At 47.9% G+C, this 6,000-nt stretch overlaps 1 protein-coding gene across 4 annotated transcripts in view; it reads right to left on the bottom strand.

Moving 5' to 3' along the window:
- Positions 1 to 6,000, bottom strand: part of LOC137371842 (obscurin-like protein 1) — a 127,936-nt gene extending 121,936 nt beyond the window's left edge. For all 4 annotated transcript variants that reach the window (XM_068034783.1, XM_068034781.1, XM_068034782.1 and 1 more), the window contains exon 1: positions 5,585 to 6,000. The gene's annotated coding sequence lies outside the window, so the exon portion shown is untranslated. The remainder of the gene's footprint in view (positions 1 to 5,584) is intronic.

Consider the following 6,000-nt stretch of genomic DNA (forward strand, 5'->3'; position numbering starts at 1 on the left):
CAGTAATGGCTGATCCACATTGTTCCAGACATATTCCTCCATTCCCTCATTCCTCAATGGAAGCTGATTCTCAGTAAGTGGAATCGGACACTCACCCACCATCAACCAGTCTTTGGAGTGGAAATAGTCTCGAGGACAATCTCACAACCTCTGATGCCTCTCAATAAATGCAACTTTGATACCCATCATTAAACACCCTGATACCCCCTCATCACACACTTTAATACCCACTCATTACACATTCTGATACCCCCCTCATTTCACACCCTGACATCCCTTATTATACACCCTGACACCCCTCCTTACACACTCTCATACCCTCCTCATTACACATGCCGATACCCCCTCATTACACACCTTAATACCCCCTCATTTCACATCCAGACACCCCCTCATTACACACTCTCATACCCTCCTCATTACACATGCCGATACCCCCTCATTACACACCTTAATACCCCCTCATTTCACATCCAGACACCCCCTCATTACACACTCTCATACCCTCCTCATTACACACCCTGATACCCCCCTCATTTCACATCCTGACACCCCCTCATTACACACTCTCATACCCCCCTCATTACACACCCTGATACCCCCCTCATTTCACATCCTGACACCCCCTCATTACACACTCTCATACCCCCCTCATTACACACCCTGATACCCCCCTCATTTCACACCCTGACACCCCCTCATTAAATACTCTCATAACCACCTCATTATGCAATCTGATACCCCCCAATTACATACTCTGTGCCCTCATTACACACCTTGACACGCCTTATTATACACCCTGTACCCTTCATTACACACTCTCATAACCCCTCATTACACACTCTGATACCCTTCATTACACACTCTCATAACCCCTCATTACACACTCTGATACCCTCCTCCGCGGTGGTGTAGTAGTATTGTCACTGGACTAGTAACCCAGAGACCCAGGGTATTGCTCTGGGGACATGGGTTCAAATCCCACCACAGCAAAAGGTGGAATTTGAATTCAATTAATAAATCTGGAATTAAAAAGCTAGTCTAATGGTGACCATGAAACCATTCTCGATTGTTGTAAAAACTCATCTGGTTCACTAATGTCCTTTAGGGAAGGAAATCTGCTGTCCTTACCTGGTCTGGCCGACATGTGACTCCAGACCCACAGCAATGTGGTTAACTCTTACACGCCCTTTGAAATGGCCAAGCAAGACACTCAGTTGTACCTAACCGCTACGAAGTCAATAAAAAGGAATGAAACCAGACGGACCACCCGGCATCGACCTAGGCACCGGAAACGACAACGGCAAACCCAGCCCTGTCGACCCTGCAAAGTCCTCCTTACTAATATCTGGGGGCTTATGCCAAAGTTGGGAGAGCTGTTCCACAGACTAGTCAAGCAACAGCCTGACATAGTCATACTCATGGAATCATACCTTACAGACAATGTCCCAGACACTGCCATCACCATCCCCGGGTATGTCCTGTCCCACCGGCAGGACAGACCCACCAGAGGTGGCGAGACAGTGGTATACAGTAGGGAGGGAATTGCCCTGGGAGTCCTCAACATCGACTCCGGACCCCATGAAGTCTCATGGCATCAGGTCAAACATGGACAAGAAAACCTCTTGCTGATTACCACCTACTGCCCTCCCTCAGCTGATGAGTCAATACTCCTCCATGTTGAATACCACTTGGAGGAAGCACTGAGGGTGGCAAGGGCACAGAATGTACTCTGGGTGGGGGACTTCGATGCCCATCACCAAGAGTGGCTCAGTAGCACCACTACTGACCGAGCTGGCCGAGTTCTAAAGGACATAGCTGCTAGACTGGGTATGCGGCAGGTGGTGAGTGAACCAACAAGAGGGGAAAACATACTTGACCTCGTCCTCACCAATCTGCCTGCCGCAGATGCATCTGTCCATGACAGTATTGGTAGGAGTGACCACTGCACAGTCCTTGTGGAGACGAAGTCCCACCTTCACATTGAGGATACCCTCCACCGTGTTGTGTGGCACTATCACCATGCTAAATGGGATAGATTTTGAACAGATTTAGCAATGCAAAACTGGGCATCCATGAGGCGCTGTGGGCCATCAGCAGCAGCAGAATTGTACTCAACCACAATCTGTAACCTCATGGCCCGGCATATCCCCCACTCTACCATTACCATCAAGCCAGGAGACCAACCCTGGTTCAATGAAGAGTGCAGGTGGGCATGCCAGGAGCAGCACCAGGCATACCTGAAAATGAGGTGTCAACCTGGTGAAGCTACAACCCAGGACTACTTGCAAGCCAAACAGTATAAGCAGCATGCAATAGACAGAGCTAAGTGATCCCATAACCAACGGATCAGATCGAAACTCTGCGGTCCTGTTCCATCCAGTCGTAAATGGTGGTGGACAATTAAACAACTAACTGGAGGAGGTGGCTCCACAAATATCCCCATCTTCAATGATGGGAGAGCCCAGCACATCAGTGCGAAAGATAAGGCTGAAGCATTTGCAACAATCTTCAGCCAGGAGTGCCAAGTTCATGATCCATCTCGGCCTCCTCCTGAAGTCCCCAGCATCACAGATGCCAGACTTCAGCCAATTCGATTCACTCGACGTGATATCAAGAAACGACTGAAGGCACTGGATACTGCAAAGGCTATGGGCCCTGACAATATTCCGGCAATAGTACTGAAGATCTGTGCTCCAGAACTTGCCACGCCCCTAGCCAAGTTGTTCCAGTACAGCTACAACACTGGCATCTACCCTGCAATGTGGAAAATTACCCAGATGTGTCCTGTACACAAAACGCAGGACAAGTCCAACCCAGCCAATTACCGCCCCATCAGCCTACTCTCAATCATCAGTAAAGTGATGGAAGGTGTTATCAACAGTGCCATCAAGCAGCACTTGCTTAGCAATAACCTGCTCAGTGACGCTCAGTTTGGGTTCCGCCAGGGCCACTCAGCTCCTGACCTCATTACAGCCTTGGTTCAAACATGGACAAAAGAGCTAAACTCAAGAGTTGAGGTGAAAGTGACTCCCCTTGACATCAAGGCAGCATTTGACCAAGTATGACATCAAGGAGTCCTAGCAAAACTAAGGTCAATGGGAATCGGGCGAAAACCCTCCGTTGGCTGGAGCCATACCTCGCGCAAAGGAAGATGGTTGTGGTTGTTGGAGGTCAATCATCTGAGCTCCAGGACATCACTGCAGGAGTTCCTCAGGGGAGTGTCCTAGGCTCAACCATCTTCAGCTGCTTCATTAATGACCTTCCTTCAATCATAAGGTCACAGTGGGGATGTTCACTGGTGATTGCACAATGTTCAGCACCATTCGTGACTCCTCAGATACTGAAGCAGTCCATGTCGAAATGCAGCAAGACCGGGACAATATCCAGGCTTGGGCTGATAAGTGGCAAGTAACATTCGCGCCACACAAGTGTCAGGCAATGACCATCTCCAACAAGAGAGAATCTAACCATCTCTCCTTGACATTCAATGGCATTACCATCGCTGAATCCCCCACTATCAACATCCTAGGGGCTACCATTGACCAGAAACTGAACTGGAGTAGCCATATAAATACCGTGGCTACAAGAGCAGGTCAGAGGGTAGGAATCCTGAGGCGAATAACTCACCTCCAGACCAAAGCCTGTTCACCATCTACAAGGCACAAGTCAGGAGTGTGATGGAATACTCTCCACTTGCCTGGATGGATGCAGCTCCAACAACACTCAAGAAGCTCGACACCATCCAGGACAGAGCAGCCCGCTTGATTGACACCCCATCTACAAACATTCACTCCCTCCACCACCGACGCACAGTGGCAGCAGTGTGTACCATCTACAAGATGCACTGCAGCAATGCACCAAGGCTCCTTTGACAGCACCTTCCAAACCTCTACCAACTGGAAGGACAAGGGCAGCAAATACATGGGAACACCACCACCTGCAAGTTCCCCTCCAAGTCACACACCATCCTGACTTGGAACCATATTGCCGTTCCTTCACTGTCGCTGGGTCAAAATCCTGGAACTCCCTTCCCAACAGCACTGTGGGTGTACCTACCCCACATGGACTGCAGCGGTTCAAGAAAGCATGGGATTTAACTTTGCTGACAAGCCTATTAAGTGGCACTTTATCCAATGCTTTTTGAAAGTCCACATCCACCACATTACCCTCATCAACCCTCTCTGTTACCTCATCAGAAAACTCAATCAAGGTAGTTAAACTTGATTTGCCCTTCACAATTCCATGCTGGTTTTCCTTAATTAATTCACATTTGTCCAGATGACTGTTAATTTTTTTTACCAGATTATCATTTCTAAAAGCTTTCCCACTCATTGTGATTAAACTGACTGGCCTGTAGTTGCTGGGCTTGTCCTTACACCCTTTTTTGAACAAGGGTGCAACATTTACAATTCTCCAGTCCTCTGGCATCACCCCTGTATCTAAGAAGGATTGGAAGATTGGTGCCTCCGTAATTTCCACCCTTACTTTCCTCAGTATCGTCGGATGCATCTGGTCCAGTCCTGGTGACTTGTCAACTTTAAATACAGCCAGCCTTTCTAATAATTCTTTATCCATTTTTAGCCCATTCGGCAGCTCAACTACCTCCTCTTTGACTATGACTTGGGCAGCATCTTCTTCCTTGGTAGAGACAGGTGCAAAATACACATTTAGTACCTCAGCCATACCCTCTGCCTCCATGCACAGGTCTCCTTTTTGGTCCCTAATCACCTCACCCATACTGTTGCTACCGTTATATTATCTGTATGCCTACAGAAGAGTATTAGATTCCCTTTTGTGTTAGCTGCCAGTCTCTTCTCATACTCTCTCTTTGCTTTTCTTATTTCCTTATTAATTCCCCTCTGAACTTTCTATATTCAGCCTGGTTATTACTTGTATTATCAACCTGACATCTGTCATACGCACCCTGCTTCTTCTTACTCTCTATCTCTGGCTTTGATTGCCCTACCTTCCCCCCTCATGTTAATGTACCTCAACTGTATCTGAACCATCTCTATTGTAAAGGCAGCCCATTGTTCTGTTATAGTTTTGCCTGCCAATATTTGCTTCCAATTTACCTGGACTAGATCCATTCTCAACCCATTAAAATTGGCCCTCTTTCAATCTCTACACGAGATTACACTTTGTCCTTTTCCATGTCTAACCTAAACCTTATGATGCTATGATCACTGTTCCCTAAATGCTTCCCTACTGACACTTGATCCACTTGACCCACCTCCTTCACCAGAACCAGAACCAGCAATGTCTCCTTCCTCGTTGGCCTGGAAAAGTCTCGAACACACTTTAAAAACACATCCCCCTCTCTGCCCTTTACTCTATTACTATCCCAGTCTATGTTAGGATATGGGGTAGTGCCCAGAGCTGCTGACGGTACTCCAGGCGTGGTCTGACCAGGGCTTTGTAAAGCTGTAGTGTGACCTCCACCCACTCTGATATCCCTCATTACACATTCTCATTATGTGATTGGATGCCCCTATTGCATATTCCAATATACTCTTAAGGCACATTACAGCTACACATTTATACAGCACAGAATTAACTTATTCTGGATATTTTTACTTACCAGCCAGTTTGCGGAGGGCTTGATGGGAGGTGGGGGGGTTGCTGGGTTGCGGTTTGTCTTCGTCTCTAAGGACCTCTCCCTCAGAGCTCCCTGCAGTCCTCTGTGAAGCTTATTTCAGTGTTACAGTGTGTAATCATATCCGCATAGGAAAAGCCCCTTTCGCCAGCAAGTCTCCTTTAAATCCTGTGTTTCCCCTTTCCCCTGCAGCCCGCTCCGAGCGTCTGTCTCTGTCCTTCTCCGCTGCTCGGTAGCTCATTGTTTGAAGAGGCCAGTGCTTGCCCAGCTGTTTTTCCTCCTAAAATATCCCCTGCCATCATGACTTGACAACACCGATAAGGGCTGGACTGGTGGGTGGTAGGAGGGGGAGGGCAGGAGTAGGGAAATAAGGAGGCACCTATCCATTGACTGGTATGCCT

The sequence above is a fragment of the Heterodontus francisci genome, chromosome 7 (assembly GCF_036365525.1).
Source record: "Heterodontus francisci isolate sHetFra1 chromosome 7, sHetFra1.hap1, whole genome shotgun sequence".
In the NCBI taxonomy this organism is placed as follows: Eukaryota; Metazoa; Chordata; class Chondrichthyes; order Heterodontiformes; family Heterodontidae; genus Heterodontus; species Heterodontus francisci.